Source organism: Bos grunniens, chromosome 24 (assembly GCF_055505025.1).
Source record: "Bos grunniens cultivar Pamir isolate PY7600 chromosome 24, Bosgru_T2T1.0, whole genome shotgun sequence".
In the NCBI taxonomy this organism is placed as follows: domain Eukaryota; kingdom Metazoa; phylum Chordata; class Mammalia; order Artiodactyla; family Bovidae; genus Bos; species Bos grunniens.
Window position 1 is genome coordinate 40,191,916 of NC_141188.1, and position 27,160 is coordinate 40,219,075.

The window sequence follows — 27,160 nt, forward strand, 5'->3', positions numbered from 1 at the left end:
TTGCTCAGTTGTGTCCGACTCTTTGCGACCCCATAGACTGCAGCATGCAAAGCTTGCTTGTTTCACGGAGTTTGCCCAAACTCATGTCCATTGAGTCAACGATGCTTTGCAAATAAGATCATCTAAACCATTTTTCTAGATTCAATATACATACGTTAACATACAATATTTTTCTCTTTCTGACTTCACTTCGTATGACAGTCTCTAGGTCCATCCTCACTTGTCTTTCTTATGAGTTCTTGTCACTAATATCCCTGACATACAATATATTCATATCATGTTTATTTCCTGTCCCCTTTTATAAAATAAGATGGGGATTGAACATAGTTTGCGGGATTCCCCTTCAAGAAGGCTCCACCATGTAACCCCAGAAATGGGTGTGTGTTAATCTCTGCACTGTGGCGATTACCAATATTTTAAGGCTTTGCCAGTCTCATAGGCAAAGCATCTCTAACTGTTTTTGCTATAGCACTTCTGACAGAAGTCCTCTAGCTCCTGCTGATGCTTCCAGCCACAGAGAGCTCTTTCCACCCATTAAGGGACAAGTCCCACAGTTGGAAAGTCAAGCTCTGCTTATGGTGAGCCAAAATCAGCCTGACAGATGTCCCTGAGAAATCCCACTCGAAATCAACTTGTCCTTTTGCCACTCTCACAGTCAGGATTCCTGCAGGGAAGTGGCTCTTTCATATACAGTGTTGGGTCCATGGCAAATAGAAGGGGAAAAAATGGAAGCAGTGACAGACTTTATTTTTTCGGGCTCCAAAATCACTGTGGATGGTGACTGCACCCATGAAATTAAAGAATGTTTGCTCCTTGGAAGAGAAGATATGATAAATCTAAACAGTGTATTAAAAAGCAGAGACATTATTTTGCCAACAAATGTTCGTATAGTCAAAGCTATAGTTTTTCCAGTAGTCATGTATGGATGTGAGGACTGGGCCGTGAAAAAGGCTGAGCACTGTAGAATTGATGCTTTTGAATTGTGCTGTTGGAGAAGACTCTTGAGAGTTCCTTGGACTTCAAAGAGGAGAAACCAGTCTATCCTAAAGGAAATCAACACTGAATACTCGTCCGAAAGACCGATGTTGAAGTTCTAATACTTTGGCCACCTGATGTAAAGAGCCAACTCATTGGAAAAGACCCTGATGCTGGGAAAGGTTGAAGGCAGGAGGAAAAGGGGGTGACAGAGGATGAAATGATTGGATGGCATCATCAAGTCCATGGACATGAGTTTGAGAAAAGTCCGGGAGATGGTGAAGGACAGGGAAGCCTGGTGTGGTGCAGTCCATGGGGTCAGAGAGTCAGACATGACTTAGCGACTGAACAATAACTGGTTCCATGATGTTAAAGAGGGCTGGGATAACAAGCAGCAAGTGAGGTTTCATAAACCTTGGAGCCCAGAAAACAGGCTCCATGCTTACCATAGACGAGACTGTTAGAAGTTGTACCAGCACCTCTCAGGGGAAGGAGTGAGGCTGTTTCTGATGGTGTCAAAACCAAATGGCTACCAGAGTCAACTGGTACTGTTGGAGTGATGCCAAAAGGCACCAGAAAAACCAGGAGGAAACCCATTCTCCATTCCTGCCACCTTCCAATTTCCCCTCTGTTGCCAAGATTTGAGTCAACCAGCTAGGAAGTCTGGGAAACAGAGTTCGCAGAGGCCTGACCTCAGCATCACAGAGAAGAGAAGATGATAACAGTGAAAAGAGATAACAGTGAAAAACAAGCACACCCATTCTACAGTAAATGTCGGAAAGGGAGTAGAGAAGAGGGAACTCTCGGATACCAGGGATAGGAATGTAAATTGCTTCAGCCTCCGTGGAAAACAGCGTGGAGGTTTCTCAAACTAAAAACAGAACTACCCCAGGACCCAGCAATTCCACTCCTGGGTATATATCTGACACAAATAAAAAACAGTAATTTGATGGAGAAGGCGATGGCACCCCACTCCAGTACTCTTGCCTGGAAAATCCCATGGACAGAGGGGCCTGGTGAGCTGCAGTCCATGGGGTCACTAGGAGTCGGACACGACTGAGCGACTTCACTTTATTTTTTCACTTTCATGCATTGGAGAAGGAAATGGCAACCCACTCCAGTGTTCTTGCCTGGAGAATCCCAGGGACAGGGGAGCCTGGTGGGCTGCTGTCTATGGGGTCGCACAGAGTCAGACATGACTGAAGCGACTTAGCAGCAGTAGCAGCAGCAGGTCAGCAGCAGATATCTCCGCTGTCAGGCACTCTGTGCTCCATCAGAAGAGTACAACTTTATTAACTCAGACTCTACTCTTACATCTAAGATTGTTTTTGCAAGAGCTGGACTGAAGCAGCGTATTCATAACTTGACAAGATTTCTTTTTCCTTTTTGCAGGGGAAAAAGGGTCACCTGAGAAAATAAATTATTTTCAGGGACTTTGGGATCCTAATGATATATATTACATGTAACAGATGAACAGATTAATCCTTTATATATTCATTAAAATAGTCTGGAATTCCTCCGCTTGCCATCACTCCTGGCCACACTTCCCTTGCCTGTTTTTGTTACATGTATTTGAAAGTAACATCTGCATTCCTTTGAAGATGTTCTACAGGTCATATTTGTCAGTTACACGGACTAGTCTTCCTTTTTCTCAAGTTCAGTGAAATCTCACTGAACAGTAATAATAGCAATAGCTAACATCTGCACAGCACCTTACAGTTTGCAAAGAATGTTCCCATATTCTCAGTTTTTTTGCTTAGTGAACCTGTTACCAGATGTCCTGACCTTGATGATAAAAGTGTTAGGAGCTTTAGAGTCACTGAAGATGCTGTAGTCTTGAATAGTGCCCTGACAAGGGGCAGAGTTTAGATGCGCTACCTTAAAAGCTGCGTGTAATTATCAAAATGGGGGGGGCTTGAGTTCCTTAGTCACTGGAATCAGATTTACTTTTGTAAGTGATGCTTTTCTAACTGTTATCTGGATGGGTTTTGTATTCGTTATATTCTAACCTGTAATTTGTATAAATTTACCATCTGTTGTCATTAAAAAAAGTGTTCATAATGCCAAAAAAAAAACCCAGTAATTTGAAAAGATACTTGCACCCCAAGTCCATAGTAGCATTATTTACAATTGCCAGCCATGAAAACGAGCTATGTGTCCATCAATGGATGAATGGATAAAGAGGCTGTGGTGTATATGCGCACAATGGAATACTGCTGCTGCTGCTGCTAAGTCGCGTCAGTTGTGTCCGACTCTGTGCGACCCCATAGACCGCAGCCCACCCGGCTCCCCCGTCCCTGGGACTCTCCAGGCAAGAACACTGGAGTGGGTTGCCATTTCCTTCTCCGATGCATGAAAGTGAAAAGTGAAAGTGAAGTCGCTCAGTCGTGTCCAACTCTTAGCGACCCCATGGAATACTATTTGGCCATAAAAAATAATGGAATTTTGCCATCTGTAGCAACATGGATGGACTTGGAGGGCATTATGCTAAGTGAAACAAGTCAGAGAAAGACAAATACTCTATTATACCACTTATATGTGAAATCTAAAAAATACAACAAACTAGTAAATTAAAAAAAAAAGAAGAAACAGACTCACAGATCTAGAGAACAAACCAGTGGTCACCAGTGAGGGGCAGGGGCAATGTAGAGGTGAGGGAGTAGGAGGTACGAACCATTAGGTGTAAGATGGGCTCAAGGATGCACTGTACAACACGGAGAGCATAGCCAATTTTTTGCAATAACTGTAAATGGAAAGTAGTTTTTAAAAATTACATTAAAAAATCAAAAATAAGCAACCCACTATTCTTCCTGCCTTACTTAAAACTGTTCCAGAATTACTGGGAATAATTTAGCCCTGCTATTTTCATTATCATTACAGAGTGATGACAGATTATGAACTGTAAGATACAAAAGCAAGCAAAATGAAAGTGCATTTTGCCCTCAGTTCTCCAGTCATAAAGCCCAAAGATCAATTTTATACACACACGACATCCTACATAGGAGGTGTATGAGGTGCAGAAAACTCAGGTGCTGCGAGCAGGTATTTCACTATGGACTCTCCTTGTAATATCACCTGCTTCCTCTGCAACTCAGCCAGTTGAGGAGATAGCTGATTGGCTCAGATGCATTGAAATAGTTTGGCAGACTTTTAAACCGTAAAGAACAAGCCTCTCTCTCATCTGTTAGGTCTACTCTTTACCCTTCTGTATAGTTTCTCTCTTAAAAGAAAAAAACAGAATGGATACCAAGTACAGAGGGAACAGACCACATTATTGCAACAGCCTGCTGATGTGACTGTCTTTAAGAAAGTTTTAAAAAGGAAGGACACCAAAAGCTCAACTTCTAGAGGCCTGATCTTAGAGATGATCCAATATTTAAGCTATATGTATGTATGTGTGTGTGTCAGTCACTCAGTCATGTCTGACTCTTTGTGACTCCATGGACTGTAGCCCACCAGGATCCTCTGTCCATGGAATTCTCCAGGCAAGAATGCTGGAGTGGGTAGCCAGTTCCCTTCTCCAGGGGATCTTCCCAACTGAGGGATTGAACCCAGGTCTCCCGCATTGCAGGCAGATTCTTTACCATCTGAGCTACCAGGGAAGTCATCCTCAGTAATACTGACTTTGAGACCTTAGTTTTTCCATCCATCACTAGGGCAGTATTTTTCTAGAAAAGTCCTTTGAGAATGTGGGAGAAAGTCAAGTAAGTCCAAAGAGTTCATCACTGATGTGTGTTTAAAATATTCCAGCTGACAAAGTGGTGGCAATATAGCCTGTTTCAGTCACCCTGGTGCCTGTCAATTCTATCTCCATTTTTGGTACATATCAAAAGAGTCTAATACCAAGCAATGGAGAGCATTCTTCCTGCATCACCACCATCTGTTTCCTTGGCACCCACTCCAGCCAGCTGTGTTGCCAGCTTTCAAGCTGTTTATTGGTGTATCACACAGAGAAGTTACGGACGCATGGATGGGATCTCCTGAAAATTGGGCATTTTTGTTTCTCTCTGAAATGTTTTCTCAATGTCTTATCATTCTTACAGAATGTCCAACAAGCACTTTACTGAATGACTCCAGCTGACCCCTGGCAACAAGGTAGACTTAGAATTGTGAACAAGCTCCGTTCAGTTCAGTTCAGTCGCTCAGTCATGTCCGACTCTTTGCGACCCCATGGACCGCAGCACGCCAGGCCTCCCTGTCCATCACCTGTCGGGAGCCGGCATATTGCATATTGAGTGCATGTTGCATATTGAGTGCAGCACTTTCCACAGCATCATCTTTCAGGATCTGGAATAGCTCAACTGGAATTCTATCACTGCCGGGAGCCAGCGTGAAGAGCTCCACCCATGACAAAGGTCACGAGGAAGGAGGCTCCGCATACGCAAAGGCAGGATCGAGCTTCAGGAGTCCCCCTGGAAATTCTCGAGCATCTACCCCCAAAACCAGTCTGCCTACTTTCTGCTTTGTGCTTTCACCTACACCTCTGACTTTACGGGGGCTGTCCCCCACTACCTCTCTCTGAAAAAAGAGTTAGCTTACAGCTCCAGTTAATAATTCCTGGGTGTGACAGTGTTTCAACCTACAAACTCCTTTGGAAATCCTCTAGCCTGCCTGAATAGGTTTTTCCGGCCACATGTGATTGTTCAGAGCCTCCCAACTGTGAGAGGCAGGAGATGTTCTAAACTGTCTAAACACAGATTCCTTTGAGTAGTTAAAAGATTGATTAGAAATTGTATTGGTGAAGGGTTTTTCACTTATTGGGCCAATGTTTGCTGCTAAGTCTCCATACTCCTTACCTACTGTGTCCTTGGCAGTGTATTGATTGATATAATGGGTGTTTAGAAATGTAAGTAGTAGCCTCAATGTTTGTAACCTTGGACCCTTGAGTTAATTCTTTTCTTGATTGAGCCCACCTCACCTTTGCCCTATAGGAATGCAGCTTTGTCCAATGCTTTTTTGGAGGCTGGTGCCTGACTTTGGAATAATCACCTCTAGAGAAAGATAAGTTTCTTAAAATGTTAACAGGCCTCCTGGCCAGAAGATGATGTAAATCACCTGAACTTTTGCATATGATAAGTTTGAAAGCCTGGCTTCAATTAGGACCAGGAACTGCTGTCCTTGCATGACTCCACCCCTTCCCCCATTATCCTCTATGCACAACTTAAGGTATAAAAACTACTCTGGAAAATAAAGTGCGGGCTTTGTTCACCGAAACTTGGTCTCCCCATGTCGCTCTCTCTCTCAAATTCTGGCTGAGTCTCCATCTGGAGCGCGGAACCCACCATGCTTGCTAATTATGCCTGGGCTTCTAAGATCCAACGGGGGAGGCCTCAGTGTCTCCTCTCCTTTGGGAGAACGGAAGGACGCCCGCGGCCTACGTAAGTGGTGCAGACTTCTTGTCTTGAAGTTTTATTGGTCTCCCGCGTAAACCAAGCTACTCAGCCTCTTTTCTCCACTGAATTTCCTCACTGAGCTATCCTCATTCTATTACTCTTTATATCCTTAATTAACCTATAATTAATCAATTGTTTCCTTATCCTCGCCTATGCCATCTCTCCTTCGAATACCCTGGATCAGCCGGGGCTGGACCCCGGCAATCACCAACTCCTGGAGCTCGCTCAAGCTCATGTCCATTGAATCGTTGATGCCATCCAACCATTTCATCCTCTGTCATCCCCTTCTCCTCCTGCCTTCAGTCTTTCCCAGCATCAGGGTCTTTTCCAAGGAGTCAGTTCTTCACATGAGGTGGTCAAATTATTGGAGTTTCAGCATCAGCATCAGTCCTGCCAATGAATATTCGGGACTGATTTTCTTTAGGATGTACTAGTTGGATCTCCTTGCAGTCCAAGGGACTCTCAAGAGTCTTCTCCAACATCACAGTTCAAAAGCATTAATTCTTCAAAGCCCAGCTTTCTTTAGAGTCCAGCTCTCACATCCATACATGCTGCTGCTAAGTCACTTCAGTTGTGTCTGACTCTGTGCAACCCCATAGACGGCAGCCCACCAGGTTCCCCTGTCCCTGGGATTCTCCAGGCAAGAACACTGGAGTGGGTTGCCATTTCATTCTCCAATGCATGAAACTGAAAAGTGAAAGGGAAGTCACTCAGTCGTGTCCGACTCTAGCGACCCCATGGACTGCAGCCCACCAGGCTCCTTGGGATTTTCCAGGCAAGAGTACTGGAGTGGGGTGCCATTGCCTTCTCCAACATCCATACATAACTACCCGAAAAACCATAGCTTTGACTAGATGGACCTTTGTCAGCAAAGTAATGTTTCTGCTTTTTAATATGCTGTCTAGATTGGTCATAGCTTTTCTTCCAAGGAGCAAGCGCCTTTTAATTTCATGGCTGCAGTCACCATCTGCAGTCATTTTGAAGCCCCCCAAAATAAAGTCTCTCACTGAACAAGTTACACTGTAAAAAAAAAATTATACCAGTGTTAACTCTCAGGCAAGCTATAGAGGGAACTAGAAAAAAAAACAGAAAAAGCAAAAAGAAATGGTTGAGTGGGAAGAAGCCTCACCCTGTGAGCAGAATGAGAAATTCTGCATGCAAGTGTGCAGTGCTAGAGGGAATTTTCTGGTGGTCCAGTGGCTAAGACTCCATGCTCCCAATGCAAGGGGTACAAATTTGGTCCCTGATCAGGAAACTAAGATCCCACATGCCAGATGACATGGCCAAAATTTTTTAAAAATTAAAAATAAGACTGTGCAGTGGTGGAGACAAAGAGACAACTAAAATGTCCATTACAATAATCTGTGTGATAGAACGGTTCTGGGATTCTGGGCCCTGCTAATTAAGGCAGGGGAGAAGGATGGATAAATGTAGAATAAATAGTCTGTCTTTGAATAATAGTAATAAGGCTAAGATTTCTGTCATCTAAAATATCTTTTAAAAAAGCTAGAAAATGAATTTCAAATAATACATATATATTAATATATCAAAGTGAAGTGAAAGTGTTAGTCGCTCAGTCATGTGTGACTCTTCATGGCCCCAAGGATTGTAGCCCACCAGGCTTCTCTGTCCATGGAATTCTCCAGGCAAGAATACTGGAGTGGAGAGCCATTCCCTTCTCCAGGGGATCTTCCAGACCCAGGGATCAAAACTAAGTCTCCTGCATTGCCAGCAGATTCTTTCCTGGTCTGAGCCACCTGGGAAGCCCATATTAATATATATGTATACATATATACATGTATACATATATGTGATTTTATTTTTTTAAGAGAAGAGAAACCCAAGCCATTCAGGAAAAATTTCTTTCACAAAAGGCCCTTCAAGTTCACTATAACAGGTAGAATATCAGACCAGAAGCAACATAACACAGGCTGTCTAGGTTGGTCACAGCTTTTCTTCCAAGGAGCAAGCATCTTTTAATTTCATGGCTGCAGTCACCATTTGCAGTGATTTTGGAGCCCAAGAAAATAAAGTTTGTCACTGTTTCCATTGTTTCTCCATCTATTTGCCATGGAGTGATGGGATTGGATGCCATGATCTTAGATTTTCAAATGTTGAGTTTTAAGCCAGCTTTTTCACTCTCCTCTTTCACTTTCATCAAGAGTCTCTTTACTTCCTCCTCACTTTCTGAAAAGATAGAGATCAGGTAGACAAGTTTCCAGTCCTTGAGTAATTTATAAACAATAGAGATGATCAGATATAAATATATACCTATGAAATATATATATGGGGGGCTTCCCTTGTAACTCAGTTGTTAAAGAATCTGCCTACAATGCAAGAGATCCAGGTTCAATTCCTGGGTCAGGAAGATCCCCTGGAGAAGGAAATGGCAACCCACTCCAGTATTCTTGCCTGGAGAATCCCATGGACAGAGGAACCTGGCAGGCTACAGTCCATGGGGTCGCAAGAGTCAGGCACGACTTAGTGACTAAACCAACATACATTATATATAAACAATACATGTGCTTACTATTAAATACATATAGAAGATGAATGCTACACAAAAAGGTTATGAACCAAGCCAGATGATTTGGAGAATCATTACATCTATGGTTCAGGGAAGGTGGTAATTACTTCCAGTTTGACAGATGAGAAACTGCTTCTTGGAAAAGGTATCATTTAAACTGCATCTTTATTTGGCAAAACTAATACAATATTGTAAAGTTTAAAAATAAAATAAAATTAAAAAATAAGACAAAATAAAAAATAAATTTAAAAAATACATAAATAAATAAACTGCATCTTTTTTTTGTTTTGTTTTGGCCATGCTGAGGGGGATCTTAGTTCCCCAACTAGGAATTGCACCTGTGCCCTTGGCAATGAAAGCACAAAATCCTAACCACTGGACCCTGCCAGGGAATTCCCTAATACCAGAAAAACTTTAATTTTATAATCTGATAAAAAAGTATAATAAGATTTTGCATACAACTGAAACTGCATGCTTGCTCAGTTGCTCAGTCATGGCTGACTCTTTTGAAGCCCTGTAGAATGTAGCCTGCCAGGCTCCTCTGTCCATGGAATTTTCCAAGCAAGAATACTGGAGCAGGTTGTCATTTCCTACTTCAGGGGATCTTCCCCACCCAGGGACTGAACCCATATCTCCTGCATTGGCCGGAGAATTCTTTACCACTGTGCCAGCTGGGAAACCCACAATTGAAACTAAGTTGACATTAATCCAAACAAAATTCCTGTGAATTAAGACAACTGGGGAAACTCTAAGATAGTAGCACAAAAAATAACCTAATCTGCATCTTAATGAATTAGCTGAGCTTGATTACCACACTCAGACAAAGAAATATTTCATCCCCAAAGAACTATGAGTGAAGCAGGAAAGAAGGAAGCTTGGAATCACATTTGAGACAAGGGAAATGTTCAGATGGTCTAGAACCTGGAGTGCTTAGAGGTCTATGATACTAAGATTCCACTGGATGTCACTTCACAAAGGATTTTGGATGGTATCCTAAAGAGTTTAAACCTTTAAGCTTTTCAATAAGAGGGTGATGTGATCAGCTCTGTAGGATAAATTGAAAGAGATTAGAGGCAGGAAGGTCAGCTTTAGGGCAATGATGGTAGTCTCTGACTAAAGCATGTTCTTGCTGAAAAGGACTTAAGAGATCCTTATTAGTTCATCTGTTTATTTTACAAATTAAAAACCTGAGGACTAGACAGATACAGTGATACTCTAGGCTCACTGAATGAATAATGGTATATCCAAACTAAAACCCAATTTATGACTCTAATACCAAAAAGGGAGAGATCCAAAGGAACTTGTAAGTTTTGAGCCCTCCATCCACCTTCCTGGGCTTCCCAGGTGGACCTAATGGTAAAGAACTTGCCTGACAATGCATGAGACATTAGAGACATGGGTTCAGTCCCTGGGTCAGGAAGATCCCCTGGAGGAGGGCATGGCAATCCACTCCAGTATTCTTGCCTGGAGAGTCCCATGGACAGAGGAGCCTGGCGGTTCACAATCCATGGGACTGCAAAGAGTTGGACACGACTGAAGTGACTGAGTATGCACCTACCTTCCTGGACTTACTGCCTACCTGGGGACCCTTCCCTCCACCACCAGACCTGCACCTCTCTCCTCCAGCCTTCCCTGCTCACCAGCTCAACCACCTGTCGTTTCCCAGTCTGCAACTCAAAGGTCCCTACGGCCCCTCCCTCTTTCATACTCTTGTATATGCTGTGTAACAAACTACCACACTGAGTGCCTTAGAACAATGCCGGCTTTTTTGGCTCACAGTTCTGTTGGTCAGAAGTCCAGCACAAGGGGACATGTGTATATGTATGGCAGCTTCATGTTGGTGTATGGCAGAAACCAACACTACATTGTAAAGCAGCTACCCTCCAATTAGAAATAAATAAAGTTTTTAAATGGTAATTGTAACAGTAACTATCACCTAAAAAATACAAAGGACTGAATATATTAAACTTTGTAAATGTTGTAGCATTTCTCTATCCAACATACCTTACTACATGTATATAATAAACTGAAAATAAATGCTGCCACATGTATAACTGTCGGGAAAAAAAAAGAAAGCTAAAGTCTTTACAAGAATGTATTAAAATGGAAAATGAGTCAGTAAATCATGCTAGAAATAATTTAAAAAATAAAGAAGTCCAGCACAACATGGCTGGGTTCCCTGCTCAGGGATCATGAGGCCAAAATCAAGGTGTCAGCCTGGCTGAATGCTAGTCTGAAGGTTCTCAGGAAGACTCCACTTCCAAGCGTACCCTTATCATTGGGAGAATTCAGATCCTTGTGGTTATAGGACTAAGGTCACCACTGCCTGGGTGCCTGTCATTCAGGAGCCATTCTCAGCTCCTGGAGGTGAACTACATCCTCGACACATGGCCCCTCCACCTTCAGGCCAACAAGGATCCATCAAATCCTTCTTGGGCTTTCCATCTGTGATTTCTTCTACCTCTGACCTCTGAACCCAGATTTAAGGGACCTCTGAGATTAGGTCAGACCTTCTTGAATGATCTCCTTAAGACCCACTGTGTTGTGGAGTGGAATCTAATACCATGAGTAAAATAAACTGTATTCATAGTCCTGGGGACTAAGCGGGGTGTGTATACCATGGGATCAGGGGATCTTGGGGACCATATCAGAATTCTACCTCCATACTCTCTTCACTCTTACAAGAGTTTCATTTCTTTCAGCCAGGTTAGAGACTACAATTTAATTCCATCCAGAACAATAGTGAGAATACTACAGCTTCTTCTGATAACCTTGTTTTTCAAGGACAACTTCCCATTAAGCTAACATGATTTCCTGGTGGACTTTCAGGCAACATTGTAGAGAGATTTGCCATTTCCATCTCCAGAGGATCTTCCTGATTTTTTTGAGAGATCTGAAGTTAGGTGTGTTGATGAGTAGAGTTTATGTTCAAGCTATGAGTATCCATTGACCCCACTGTTTACACCACTCTACACTTCTGGGAATGTGGGTTCTTACACTTGAGCTAAGAGAATACAGAGGATCAGTCACCCTGAGTCAGAATTACCAAGTCAGGTTATTTTTCCTCTTTTTTTCCATCTTTAAGGGCTTAACCTGCTGCCCTGGCTTCAGCATCCTCATTTATAACCAGGCAGTTATTGGGGGAAAAAATTAAGTCAATTACAATCTAATTTTCATACAAAAAGAAAAAGAAAACAACCAACCAGTGCATTGCAACACTCAGCACACTCAATATGGCAAGAGGACCACCAAGTTGCCAGCTACTCTCTATTGAGCCTTCCTTCTTCCAGCAATCAGCCGATAACTAGTACTGGCACACTGTGCCTAATTAGACATTGCTGTGACATATGGGCATGAAATGTATGTGTTCCTTAGTCACCTCACTTTACTGTTAAATTGTCTGCAGAGACTTTTCCAAAAAATGAGTAATTAAGCTTATTTCTTTGTCTCTTCTTTTCCAATTCCCTTAGATTCTATTCAGGTGATATAATTATCCTGTATCCATGGTAATGCTCATTATCTACATCTATAGGTGAAATCTTTGGGGGCTGCTGGTAAAATAATTTTTTTCCCCTTAATCTGGCTTCAATCTGTGAGCCCATGAATGATGAGGCTGTTTAAAGTCACTGGTGCTAATATGGATTCACGCTTTAGTTAGCACTGCGAGCTAATGCTCACATTCAATTCCCTACTGCCTTTCTTTTTACTTAAGTTTGACAGAGAAATACATAACCCCCTTATCTCCATCACAGTTTTTGTTCTAATGAACTGCCCAATTATAATACCTGAACTACATAACACTTCTGAAATAGTTGTGATATTTGCAGAAAAGGTATAAGCAAGAGTTCAGAATTTAAATAATGTGTTCCACAAATGGCTCCAAAACAGATTAACTTCCAAGTATTGAAGCATTTAATAAAAGTCACCACTCTGACACCTTAAGGTACTGATCTAACTGACAAGCACCTCATGTCCTACCTTTAACAACTTTGCTGGTTGTGTTTGTTAGTTGCTCAGTCATGTCTGATTCTTTGCAACCCCATGGACTATAGCTCAACAGGCTCCTCTGTTCAAGGGATTCTCCAGGCAAGAATACTGGAGGGGGTTGCTATTCCCTTCTCCATGGCTGGTTGTAACACACTGTTAATGAGTAAACACCAAAAGGATGTGGAATCAGAAGACAAGGCTTTGAATTTCAGTCCTTCCACTTTCTACCTTAAGGCCACCAGTAAGTTATTGAACTTGTTCCCAGTCTTAAGTTTCCTTATCTGAAGACTTGGAAGAATAATAGTAATAACTTTGTAAGATTCTTCATGAAGATTAGAGAAAATATGCTTAGCACCTAGTAAGTGCCCAATAGATGGTGCTGTGATTATTACTGCTAGAGTGATCCTGGTGTGGAGCTCTCTGGGAAGGCGGACTTTTAGCCCATGCCCAAGAACTTCTGAATCAGAACCTTCAGTCTCACGAGATCCTTGGGTGATCTGGGTGCATGTTAAAACCTGGGCAGCACTGGTGCTGAAAACAGAAAACTTGTGGAATGCGGATGTTTCATTTTGGCCATGGAAATGTTTCACGGGTTCTTTTCTAATACATCATTTGAAATGACATTCTTTCCAATTTTTTGTCTGTGTTGACAAAATGACAGAATTCCTCCTCTTTTCACTCTTAGGTTAACAGAAAACTAAAATAATACATCTACAGAGACCTTAAAGACTCTATAGACTATACCTCAACTCAAGGCCAAGGAGATGAATGGGTCAGTGGCAGATCTTGCATTACATTCTCCTGATTGGTTTAACATAAATATCCTCTAGAGCACACATTTAATTCAGTAAAAGGAGGTGAAAGCTTTTATTTTGTTGGATGAACATAAGCCCAGCTACTTTAATAAGTTATTTAATAGGAATAGGGAAGAAAGAATTAGAGTACAAACATGATGTAGACAAATTAATAGAGTGTTTAAGAGGTTAGACTTTGGAGTCAGGGTCAAAACCTGCTTGAGGCATCAGGCAGGTACTGAACTCCCTTCATCTTGAACTCTCTGAGCCTTGGTTTGTTCATCTGTAACATAAAGTTACTAAAACATGTTTTATAAACTTGTGGATACTAAATGAGATCACATGCAAAGATACAGCGTAGAGCAAGATACATGATAATTGTTCAGTAAATGATAACAGTATTATTATTGACTTTTTAATCAAGCATATATATTTTATTGACTATAATTGCTTTACAATGTTGTGTTGGTTTCTGCTGTATGATAAAGTGAGTCAGCCGTATGTATACACATATCCCCTCCTTTTGAGCCTCCTTCCCACTCCTCCATCCCAGCCCTCTAGGTCACCACAGAATGCCAAGCTGAGCTCCCTATGCTATACAGCAGCTTCCCACTAGCTGTCTATTTTATGCGTGGTAGTGTATATTTTGGAGAAGGCAATGGCACCCCACTCCAGTACTCCTGCCTGGAAAATCCCATGGATGGAGGAGCCTGGTGGGCTGAAGTCCATGGGGTCGCTGAGGGTCGGACATGACTGAGCGACTTCACTTTCACTTTTCACTTTCATGCATTGGAGAAGGAAATGGCAACCCACTCCAGTGTTCTTGCCTGGAGAATTCCAGGGACGGGGGAGCCTGGTGGGCTGCCGTCTATGGGGTCGCGCAGAGTTGGACACGACTGAAGCGACTCAGCAGCAGCAGTGTATATTTACATTACTATCTGGCACAGCTAATGAGCTCACAGATAAGCAAGGAGGAAAGATGAACGTGAGTAATTCACTCAGTGCCCTAAAATAATTGATGTAATTTCTGTTTCCTTTTAATGGGAATAACTGTTTTGTGAACAACAAGTCACTAGGTACGTAAGAACAGAAAAGGCAAAAAGAGGACACCAGAGGATCCCAGAGTGAGCAGTTGCAGGAAGTAGGGTGAGAATTGTGGCAAAGAGTGAAGAGGGTGGAATTATTAAAATTTAGGAGCTTGGAGGAGGAGGCCTGTGAAACCCAAAGTTGGATCTCGGAGATGACAGCATTTCTTGGCTGGTGTCTCTGATGTGGACATCATACATCTGGTTCTGGAAATATGGAGATAACTACAAACTGGATTCCATGCTGCCACTGGACAGAATTTTCTGCAGTCTCCAGCTCATAGCTCGGGAAAACAGGAAGCACAGCACAGAGCAGGCTCTCCTTTCCCCTCTAGTTTTCCTGTCTCCCTCTATTGTTCCCTATTTAGACAGCCTAACAGGGAGCAGCTGGCAAAGAAAGGATGTGGCTTGTAGAGCAGCAGCCCAGCTGGCAGCCCAAAGCCAGGAACTGAAGGATGGATTTAGGGCTGAGAGACAAGAGCTTTCTAAGCAGCACTACAGGTTGCCATAATGCGAAACCACGTGATAAGGACCATAAGAAAGATTGTATTTTGGGAAAGAAGGGAGTCCAGAGAAATTAAAGTGACTTCCAGGTGGGTACATGGTTGTCGTGAGCTATGCCTTGAAAAGGAGATAAGAGTTTGCCCCATGGAGCTTCTGCCTCCTCCGTTTCCCTCTCCCCACCTCTGTTGTAATAAACACGGAAAAACGAGGAACTGGGAGCTTGAGCATTGTTGCTACAGCCTTCCACGAACCTGGCACGTATATGATTACTGGAGGCAGAGGGAAGAAGGAACAATGATGAACTCAATCTTCACAAAGATTGTTTTCCACTTTTGTCTGTGGTTTGCCTCTGACTACTTAGGGGTTTTGGAAGTTTCTTGTGATTGCGTTTCTGACAGAATAATGGGGATCCATGTATAAGAACAGTAACCATGAAACGCATAGAATCAAAGACATTGAGTGGGGTGTGTATTTTCCACGCTTGGCTACAGCCTTCCTCCCCCAGAAGGAGGGTTCTAATTAAATAAGCTCCTGAGTTAGGTCACTCATCAGCAAACCACATGCCAAATGCTTTATTAAAAGATAAAACCTCTGCTTTCTCATAGATGGAACTCAGATAGCATTATGACATTAGCTTTATCATCATCATCAGAAAAAAAAAGAGATCCCTCAGAGAAAGTATCCTGGGAAAAACCCATCAGGATATAAAAGGGACCAAGGAAACAACTGGAATGCGGTCTCAAAGATGGAGGGAGGGCAGAAATCACATGTGCGTTTGCATAGTCCCCATTCTAGCCTCAATGCCACCGATTTTTTGTATTATGCATCATATGTATATCAAAAACAAGAACTGAGGGACAAGTATTTATTTTTTTAAGACAAGTATTTATTTTTTTCATGTATTTATTTTTTAAGAAAGAGGTGTGTAGATACCTAGTTCTTTGAATTTATAGGTGATATGCATCATCTTTCTTTTTTATGCTATAACTCTATGATGTGAAAGTTGCTCAGTGGTGTCCAACTCTCAGTGACCCCATGGACTGCAGCCTGCCAGGCTCCTCTGCCCATGGAATTCTCCAAGCCAGAATACTATACAGGGTAGCAGGTCCCTTCTCCAGGGGATTTTCCCAACCCAGGGATCGAACCCAGGTTTCCTGCATTGCAGGTAGATGCTTTACCATCTGAGCCACCAGGGAAGTTCAAGAATACTGGAGTGGGTAGCCAATCCCTTCTCCAGGGGATCTTCCCAACCCAGGAATTGAACCAGAGTATCCTGCATTGCAGGTGCATTCTTTACCAGCTGAACTACCAGGGAACTCATATAAAATTCTTTTATCATTGGAGTATAACTGCTTTACAATGGTGGGTTAGTTTCTGCTGCAAAAACAAAGTGAATAAGCTACATGTGTACATATATCCCATCCCTCTTGAGCCTACCTCCCATCCTCACCCCCGTCTCACCCCTCTAAGTCATCTCAGAGCACCAAGCTGAGCTTCCAGGGCTATACAACAGCTTCTCACTAACTATCCATTTTACACATGGCAGTGTGTATATGTCAATGTACTCTCCCAGTTTGTCCCGCCCTCCCCTTCCCCTACCTGTGTCTACAGTCTGTTCTCTCTGTTTGTGTTTCAACTGTGTGTATATGTGTTAGTTGCTCAATCATGTCCAACTCTTTCCAACCCCATGGACTGTAGTCCACCAGGCAACTCAGTCCACAGAATTCTCCAGGCAAGAATACTGGAGAAGGTTGCCATTTCCTTCCCTAGGGGATCTTCCTGACCCAGGGATTGAACCCAGGTCTCCTGCATTGCAGGCAGATTCTTTATCATCTGAGCCACAAGGGAAGCCCTGGTATCTCTATTCCTGCCTTGCAAATATGTCCACCTGCACCCTTTTAATAGATTCCATAAATACGTGTTAATATACAATATTTATTTCTCTCCTTCTGACTTTAGAAAAGTACAACCTTCCAAGACTAAACCAGGAAGAAATGAAAAATATACTCCTTTTTTAAGGAACCAAATAGATTTATTCAAAATATATACCAGACAGATAGACTGCAGGCAGTTACCTCATTTCAGTTTGCCAAGGACAGTCTGCTCAAGGTGATTGTCAATGTACCGACTAAGGTATACATGACTATGAGGCAACACCACCCCTTCTCTGTGCCATTATCCTTTATGTGAAAGATCACTGGTAAAGATGAGTTTCGTATGCAGTTTGTTGCTGTTTAGTCACTAAATCGTGTCCAACACTTTACAACCCCATGGATAGTAGCTCACCAGGCTTGTCTGTCCATGAAATTCTCCAGGCAAGAATACCGGAGTCGCTTGCTATTTCCTTCTCCAGGGGATCTTCCTGACCCAGGGATTGAACCCATGTCTCTTAGGTGACCTGTATTGGCAGGAGGGTTCTTTACCACTGAGACACTGGAGAGCCCTTTGTATGCAGACATATAGCCAAAAAATCAAACAACAAAAATAGATAAGGGACACTTCACCTTATATGTATAATTATTCAAAAACTGCATTTGAATGGAAGGTGACACTCCATATAAATCTTTTGTGCAGACTGAGACCTACACTAATGAGGTCCATTTTGCTGCCTATCAAAAAGCATTCTTCTTTGCCAACAGCTACCCACTGTGGACGAGGCACTGCGGTCTCCATAGTGACAGAGATGGTCAGCATTTCAAAGGTGCCAACATCTTCAACTGAACGAAGCCAATTGAATACGAATGTATTGGCTATAATCTCCAAGTGGAAGAGCCCGGTTCAGAATTCCTAAAACAAAGAACAACGTCTTTGTCCTGAAGCAAATCCTACTCAAAGTGATACTGACTCCCATGAAACCAGGTTAGTCCATGAAAAATTATTAAAGAGCTACTTTCTGCTTAAGATTCTTTGCTTTAATGAATCTCAGTCCCAAAGGTTTTCTTCTTTTGTTTTGAGCAAAACGTGGGCTCATCCTTTGCGGAAATATAAAAGTTGGCAGTGTTGTGATAAGTTAAATCCCTTAGTGTTTTGTGTAGGGAGAAGAAACCTGCAAAGCCTGGTGTTTACAGCATTTTCGCGGATGGTCCCAATGGATCAGTCACACAATTTTTAATCTGAGAATGAACTTTAAAAATCTTCACCTAACTTTACAGTTTCCAATGTTCTAGATATGAAATGCTTAAGGACTAACTACCCCATTGTTAGCAGTTTTTCTCCCTTTTCCTGCTCATATCTCTTGACAAGATGTAATAAAATCACTTAGATAAACTCTAACACTGATGGGTTTGCAATGAGAGTCTGCTTTGATGTTTAGTTATGTTCCCATGACTATGCCATAGGTGATGAAAATCACATGAATTTAAGGGACATAAGAAAAAAAATTGCATTATGCAAGAGTTTTGGACATGGGACTTTTCATAAAATTTGGGACTTTTCTGCACAGTTTGAGTTACATAATAATTCCACTGACTGCAGATTTTAAAGAGGACCCCTGATGGTTGTGTAGCTGTGGTTTCACGCTGCTGTCTTGCTGCAGAGCTGGGTAGCTACGCGCAGACTCTGTTCCTCCCACCTGCTCATTTAAAAATAAACTTCTCAAGAACTTGAATGCAAAAACATTAGCTTAACATTTCATTAATAATTTCAATGCAAAAAAGCAAAAGTAAGATGAAATCACCCACACAGAATATGTAATATTCTTGAGTTCCTGTTATATTTGTAAAAAATGATTCTTAATTTAGAAGGGAAAGATCTAGGTTATCAAAGGAGTATTCATCAAAAAAAAGTTAACTTTTGTTTTAAAACTTTTTGAATGTACTTGTTTTTAAAGACAATAAGACTGGAACAGATTTTCTACCAATTTGTATTCCTATGCTTGATGGGATCTAAATGCATATATTGCAATTTTGCAATTATGATAAAACTATTGTTCTTTTTACTTTATTATTACTTTAGTGAAGGACAGGGAAGCCTGGCATGTTGCAGTCCATGGGGTCACAAAGAGTCAGACACAACTTAGCAACTGAACAATTACTTTTAAAAACTATTATTTTATAGTAGAACATATGTATTATTTTATTAATGACAATATTTTTCACATGAGACACAATGGAGTATTACTCAGCCATTAAAAAGAATACATTTGAATCAGTTCTAATGAGGTGGATGAAACTGGAGCCTATTATACAGAGTGAAGTAAGCCAGAAGGAAAAACATAAATACAGTATACTAACGCATATATATGGAATTTAGAAAGATGGTAACAATAACCCAGTGTACAAGACAGCAAAAGAGACACTGATGTATAGAACAGTCTTATGGACTCTGTGGGAGAGGGAGAGGGTGGGAAGATTTGGGAGAATGGCATTGAAACATGTAAAATATCATGTAAGAAACAAGTTGCCAGTCCAGGTTCGATGCACGATACTGGATGCTTGGGGCTAGTGCACTGGGACGACCCAGAAGGATGGTATGGGGAGGGAGGAGGGAGGAGGGTTCAGGATGGGTAACACATTTATACCTGTGGCGGATTCATTTTGATATTTGGCAAAACTAATACAATTATGTAAAGTTTAAAAATAAAATAAAATTTAAAAAAAATATATTCCACAAAAAAAATAATAAAAAAGTGAATAGAATGTGAATATAAATATAAAAAGTGAAGAAATGAATTCAGAGTAATTTTTCAAAAGAAGACACAAATATTAAACAATGACAATAATCTTTTACATGAAAATGCTCTCTTGATTGTTCCTCAGACTTCTTAACTTTTATTAGGCTCAATTTCAGCACTCATGGCATAAATGAAGAATGAGGAAAACACTGTAGTAAAAGGTATCCAAAGGCACTATTCTGAATATCAAAACGAACATTTTACACCATGTGGGTATTGCTTGCAAGAATTTTCTGTGCTTCTTGTTCACATGGTTATCCATCAGCATTAAAAGAAAAGACATTAAAAACATGATTTAGAGTTTTTTCAAACTAACCTAGCCTTGTCATAAGAATAAAGGAACTCAGGACAGGCTGAAAACATTGCCAGGTGGAGTCTACAGTCATAGAGAGTCAGGTAGGATACTCAGCAGATTTCCATTTTAGAGAGGAAAGAAGTAGGTAGCTTCTTGTACCCCATGTAAACTGGAGCTAACCAAACCCCCACTCCAGTATTCTTGCCTGGAGAATCCCCATGGACAGAGGAGCCTGGCAGGCTACAGGCCATGGGGTCGCAAACAGTTGGACACGACCGAGCGACTAAGAGCAGTGTAACCAAACCCCCAGGTAGACACACATGATCTGGCAATCAGTTCTAGCTTGGGGCCCTTTGGAAAGAATCTTAGGTGCAGAAAGCCAGGGTTGGGGCATCCACAGTGCACAAGCCTGGCCACTGCCTAGCTTGGGAGTAACCATGTCATAGGTTCGTGGAGGGAACAAGATATACAGTCTTATAGATGAATTAGATACATGATGCCCTTCTTGTTTATTTCTTTAAACCGTAGTTCTCTGAAAGTGAAATTCCTGACAGCTTCCTACTACGCCTGCTGCTTATTATTAATAAACCAACCGAAGCACAGAGTGATGATAAACTAAGCCCTAGAAATCCAAAGAAAGGAAATAAACTAAAGTGTGGTAAAATATTCGGCCTCACAGGAAACCTCAATTTTAACACAATTATATCTTTTAGAATTTTCACCTGTCATGTTGTCAAATATTCTTAAAAAATAATAAGCAATGCTAGAAAGGATCAGGCACACACGTTTTCTCATACACTTCTGGTCTCAGCAAGAGCACAGACACCTTGGGATAAAGTATGACTGTGTGTTTCTAGGGATTTGATGGTGATCATCATCACTGTGCCAGCAAGTCTACCATGAAGATTGGATACTTAGGGGGAAAACTAATAAAACAGTGAAGAACTATGTGCATATATGATCCTCACAGAATCATTCATCAAGGCAAAAAAATGGAAATTCACATGTACTCCATCTCTAACAAATGTTGAGGGGCTCTGCTGCTGCTTAGAATATAGAACGTGGAGGAGAATTCTGTTTTTGTTGTTCAGTTGCTACATCGTGTCCAACTCTTTTGGGACCCCATGGGCTGTAGCCTGTCTCCTCTGTCCATAGAATTTCCCAGGCAAGAATACTGATTGTCGTTCAGTGGCTAATTGTGTCCAACTCTTTGTGATATCAGGGACTGCAGTACACCAGGCTTCTCTGTCCAGTATCTCCCAGAGTCTGCTCACACTCATGTCCACTGAGTCGGTGATGCCATCCAACCATCTCATCCTCTGTTGTCCCCTTCTCCTCCTGCCCTCAATCTTTCCCAGCATCAGGGTCTTTTCCAATGAGTCAGCTCTTCACATCAGGTAGCCAAAGTATCAGAGCTTCAGCTTCAGCATCAGTCCTTCCAATGAATATTCAGGATTGATTTCCTTTAGGATAGACTGGTTTGATCTCCTTGCTGTCCAAGGGACTCTCAAGAGTCATCTTCAGCACCACAGTTTGAAAGCACCGGTGCTTTCTGTGCTCAGCTTTCTTTTTCTCTGCTATTTTAGATACCTCATACCTATTCCTCTGGATCTCTATTCTTTAGAGGCACAGAACCAACAGGAAATATATAAAGAAATGAGATACAGATAGAAAGATAGAGAGAGAGATGGATGGATAGGTGGAGGGATAGATTGATAGACTGATAGAAAGAAATAGATTTATTACAGAAATTGATTCACACAGTTATGAAGTTTGAGAAGTACCACTATTTGCAATATGTAAAACCAGGAAAGCCAGTAGTATAAATCAGTCCAATATCAAAGGCCTCAGTACAGGAGTGCTGATGCCCAAAAGCATGAAAAGATGGATGTCTCAGCTCAGGAAGAAAGTGAATTCACACTTCCTTTGCCTTTTTGTTCTATTCAGGCCCTCAAAGGACTAGATGATGCCCATCCACTTTGGTGAAGGTGGATCTCTTTACTCAGTTTAATAAATCAAATGCTAACCTCAGTCATGAAATTAAAAGACCCTTGCTCCTTGAAAGAAAAGCTATGACAAACCTAGACAGTGCATTAAAAAGCAGAGACATTACTTTGCTGACAAAGGCCTGTCTAGTCAAAGCTGTGGTTTTTTCAATATAGACGTGAGAGTTGGACAATAAAGAGAGCTGAGCGCTGAAGAATTGGTGTTTTTGAACTGTGGTGTTGGAGAAGACTCTTGAGAGTCCTTTGGACTGCAAGGAGATCCAACCACTCCATCCTAAAGGAAATCAGTCCTGAATATTCATTGGAAGGACTGATGCTGAAGCTGAGGCTCCAATACTTTGACCACCTGGTGTGAAGAGCTGACTCATTGGAAAAGACCCTGATGCTAGGAAAGATTGAAGGCAAGAGGAGATAGGGATGGCAGGAAGAGACGGTGCCGACAGGATGAGATGGCTGGATGGCATCACTGACTCAACAGGTATGACTCTGAGTAAACTCTGGGAGATGGTACAGGACAGGGAAGCCTGGCGTGCTGCAGTTTATGGGGTTCAAAGAGTCAGACACAACTGACCAACTGAACAACAATCTCTTCCCAAAACAGCCCTCACTGACACTCAAATTGTAATCCCTTATGGATTATACAGTGGAAGTGAGAAATAGATTTAAGGGACTAGATCTGATAGAGTGCCTGATGAACTATGGACAGAGGTACGTGACATTCTACAGGAGACAGGGATCAAGACCATCCCCATGGAAAAGAAATGCAAAAAAGCAAAATGGCTGTCTGAGGAGGCCTTACAAATAGCTGTGAAAAGAAGAGAAGCAAAAAGCAAAGGAGAAAAGGAAAGATATAAGCATCTGAATGCAGAGTTCCAAAGAATAGCAAGAAGACGTAAGAAAGCCTTCCTCAGAGATCAATGCAAAGAAATAAAGGAAAACAACAGAATGGGAAAGACTAGAGATCTCTTCAAGAAAATTAGAGATACCAAGGGAACATTTCATGCAAAAATGGGCTTGATAAAGGACAGAAATGGTATGGACCTAACAAAAGCAGGAGATATTAAGAAGAGGTGGCAGGAATACACAGAAGAACTTTACAAAAAAGATCTTTATGACCCAGATAATCACGATGGTGTGATCACTCACCTAGAGCCAGACATCGTGGAATGTGAAGTCAAGGGGCCTTGGAAAGCATCACTATGAACAAAACTAGTGGAGGTGATAGAATTCCAGTTGAGCTATTTCAAATCCTGAAAGATGATGCTGTCAAAGTGCTGTACTCAATATGCCAGCAAATTTGAAAAACCCAGCAGTGGCCACAGGCCTGGAAAAGATCAGTTTTCATTCCAATCCCAAAGAAAGGCAATGCCAAAGAATGCTCCAACTACCGCACAACTGCACTCATCTCACACGCTAGTAAAGTAATTCTCAAAATTGTCCAAGCCAGGCTTCAGCAATACATGAACCAGATGTTCAATCTGGTTTTAGAAAAGGCAGAGGAACCAGAGATCAAATTGCCAACATCTGGATCATGGAAAAAGCAAGAGAGTTCCAGAAAAACATCTATTTCTGTTTTTTTTTTTTTTTTTTTTTTTTGACTATGCCAAAGCCTTTGACTGTGTGGATTGCAATAAACTGAAAATTCTGAAAGAGTTGGGAATCCCAGACCACCTGACCTGCCTCTTGAGAAACCTATATGCAGGTCAGGAAGCAACAGTTAGAACTGGACATGGAACAACAGACTGGTTCCAAATAGGAAAAAGAGTACGTCAAGGCTATATATTGTCACCCTGCTTATTTAACTTATATGCAGAGTACATCATGAGAAATGCTGGGCTAGAAGAAGCACAAGCTGGAATCAAGATTGCCGGGAGAAATATCAATAACCTCAGATATGCAGATGACACCACCCTTATGGCAGAAACTGAAGAGGAACTCAAAAGCCTCTTGATGAAAGTGAAAGTGGAGAGTGAAAAAGTTGGCTTAAAGCTCAACATTCAGAAAACAAACATCATGGCATCTGGTCCCATCACTTCATGGGAAATAGATGGGGAAACAGTGGAAACAGTGTCAGACTTTATTTTTTTGGGCTCCAATATCACTGCAGATGGTGACTGCAGCCATGAAATTAAAAGACAATTACTCCTTGGAAGAAAAGTTATGACCACCCTAGATAGCATATTCAAAAGCAGAGACATTACTTTGCCAACGAAGGTCCATCTAGTCAAGGCTATGGTTTTTCCTGTGGTCATGTATGGATGTGAGAGCTGGACTGTGAAGAAAGCTGAGCACTGAAGAATTGATGCTTTTGAACTGTGGTGTTGGAGAAGACTCTTGAGAGTCCCTTGGACTGCAAGGAGATCCAACCAGTCCATTCTGAAAGAGATCAGCCCTGGGATTTCTTTGGAAGGAATGATGCTAAAGCTGAAACTCCAATAATTTGGCCACCTCATGCGAAGAGTTGACTCCCTAGAAAAGACTCTGATGCTGGGAGGGATTGGGGGCAGGAGGAGAAGGGGATGACAGAGAATGAGATAGCTGGATGGCATCACTGACTCGATGGACGTGAGTCTGAGTGAACTCTGGGAGTCGGTGATGGATAGGGAGGCCTGGTGTGCTGCGATTCATGGGGTCGCAAAGAGTCAGACGTGACTGAGCAACTGAACTGAGCTGAACTGAACTATGTGGGCATCCCTTAGCCCAGTCAAGTTGACATAAATTAGTCATAACATCATGTCAGTAGAATCATGCAGGATTTGTCTTTCTGTGACTGGCTTATATAACTTCTCATGATATCCTCCAGGTTCATTCATGCTATAACATACTGCAGAATGTATATACACACACATTCTTTAGCCATTCATCCATTAATGGGCATTTTGATTATTCCTACATCTTGGTTATTATAAATAATGTACAGGAAATATGGGACTGCTGATGTATTTTCAAGATCCTGCTTTCAATGCTTTTGGGTAAACACTCAGAAACACAATTGTTGGATCATGTGGTAGTTGTATTCTTTTTTTTTTTTTTTTTTTTGAGGAACCATCATGCTTTTCATAGCAACTGCACCATTTTGCATTCTAACAACAGAATGCAAGGGTTTCAGTTTCTCCACAATCTATCCAACACTTATCTTTTGTTTTTTTAATGGGCATCCCAACAAATATAAGTTGATATTTCATATTTCTTTGCATTTCCATCATAATTAGTTATGTTGAGAATCTTTCTATATATCTATTGGCCATTTGTATTTTCTCTTTGAAAAAATGTGTGCTCAACACGTTTGCACATTTTTTTAATCAGGTTATTTATTTTTTCTGTTGAGCTGTAGGAGGTCCTCAGATATCTTAGGTATTAACTCCTTACCAGCTATGTAGTTTGCAAGCATTTTCCCCCATTTTGTAGGCTGCCTTATTGTTTGTTGCTATGCAGAAGCTTTTTAATTTGATGTAGTCCCACTTGTTTATTTTTGCTTTTGTTGCCGGAGCTTTTGGTGTCATATCCAAGAAATCATTGCCAACATCAATGTCATGAAACTATTTCCTTCACTTCTCCATCTGCTTCTTAGTTTCCAAAATAATGCCTCTCTTTTTCCTGTTGCTATCCCTTTACTGTAAAGGGGAGAGTGGCAATACATGTGTGCATTCAATCTGCCTTGCTCTGATGAAAGCTGTTTTTTGTTGTTGTTTTTTTTTTCATTTCACACGTATCTGGATTTGCAGAGAAGTCTAACTAGTCTACATGAGTTGCATGAGGTTAGTGATAAGAATGTGTATGTGTGTGCTCAGTGGTGTCTGACTCTTTGCAACCCCATGGACTGTAGCCTGCCAGGTTCCTCTGTCCATGGAATTTTCCAGGTAAGAATACTGGAGTGGGTTACCATTTCCTTCTCCAGGGGATCTTCCCAACCCAGGGATCGAACCAGTGTCTCTTGTGTCTCCTGCATTGGCACAAGAGGATTCTTAACCACTGGCACCACCTGGGAGGCACTCAGAGATTAGAATAAAGAGCTGTCATCATTGCACACTACTAGTATATGCCAGGTACACAATTTTATTTAGGTTCCAAGCATTCTGGACTCTTGTTGATCATGATGGCTACTCCATTTCTTCTAAGGAATTCTTGCCCACAGTAGTAGATATAATGGTCATCTGAGTTAAACTTACCCATTCCAGTCCATTTTAGTTCGCTGATTCCTATAGAATGTCAACGTTCACTCTTCCATCTCCTGTTCGACCACTTCCAATTTGCCTTGATTCATGGACCTGACATTCCAGGTTCCTATGCAATATTGCTCTTTACAGCATTGGACCTTGCTTCTATCACCAGTCACATCCACAACTGGGTATTGTTTTTGCTTTGGCTCCATCCCTTCATTCTTTCTGGAGTTATTTCCCCACTGATCTCCAGTAGCATATTGAGTACCTACTGACTCAAGGAGTTCCCCTTTCAGTATCCTATCATTTTGCCATTTCATACTGTTCATGGGGTTCTCAAGGCAAGAATACTTAAGTGGTTTGCCATTCCCTTCTCCAGTGGACCACATTCTGTCAGAACTCTCCACCAAGAAACACCTGGAGTAACAGGCAAATTTGGCCTTGGAGTACGGAATGAAGCAGGGCAAAGGCTAATAGAGTTTTGCCAAGAGAATACACTGGTCATAACAAACACTCTCTTCCAATAACACAAAAGAAGACTCTACACATGGACATCACCAGATGCTCAACACCTAAATCAGATTGATTCTATTCTTTGCAGCCAAAGATGGAGAAGTTCTATACAGTCAGCAAAAACAAGACCAGGAGCTGACTGTGGCTCAGATCATGACTCCTTATTGCCAAATTCAGACTTAAACTGAAGAAAGTAGGGAAAACCACTAGACCATTCAGGTATGACCTAAATCAAATCCCTTATGATTA

At 41.6% G+C, this 27,160-nt stretch overlaps 2 long non-coding RNA genes across 7 annotated transcripts in view; one reads left to right on the forward strand and one right to left on the reverse strand.

Annotated features, from left to right (window-relative positions):
• Positions 1–27,160, reverse strand: part of LOC147346107 (uncharacterized) — a 321,158-nt gene that overhangs the window by 155,494 nt on the left and 138,504 nt on the right. The window lies entirely within an intron of this gene.
• The window catches only part of LOC147346108 (uncharacterized), a 36,515-nt gene continuing 15,570 nt past the window's right edge, over positions 6,216–27,160 (forward strand). The window contains exons 1-2 of one of the 2 annotated variants that reach the window (XR_015153459.1): positions 6,216–6,353; positions 17,905–18,124. This is a non-coding gene — a long non-coding RNA (uncharacterized LOC147346108). Of the gene's footprint in view, positions 6,354–15,175; positions 15,355–17,904; positions 18,125–27,160 lie in introns of those variants that run through there. The other variant, XR_015153460.1, reaches the window with a different exon arrangement.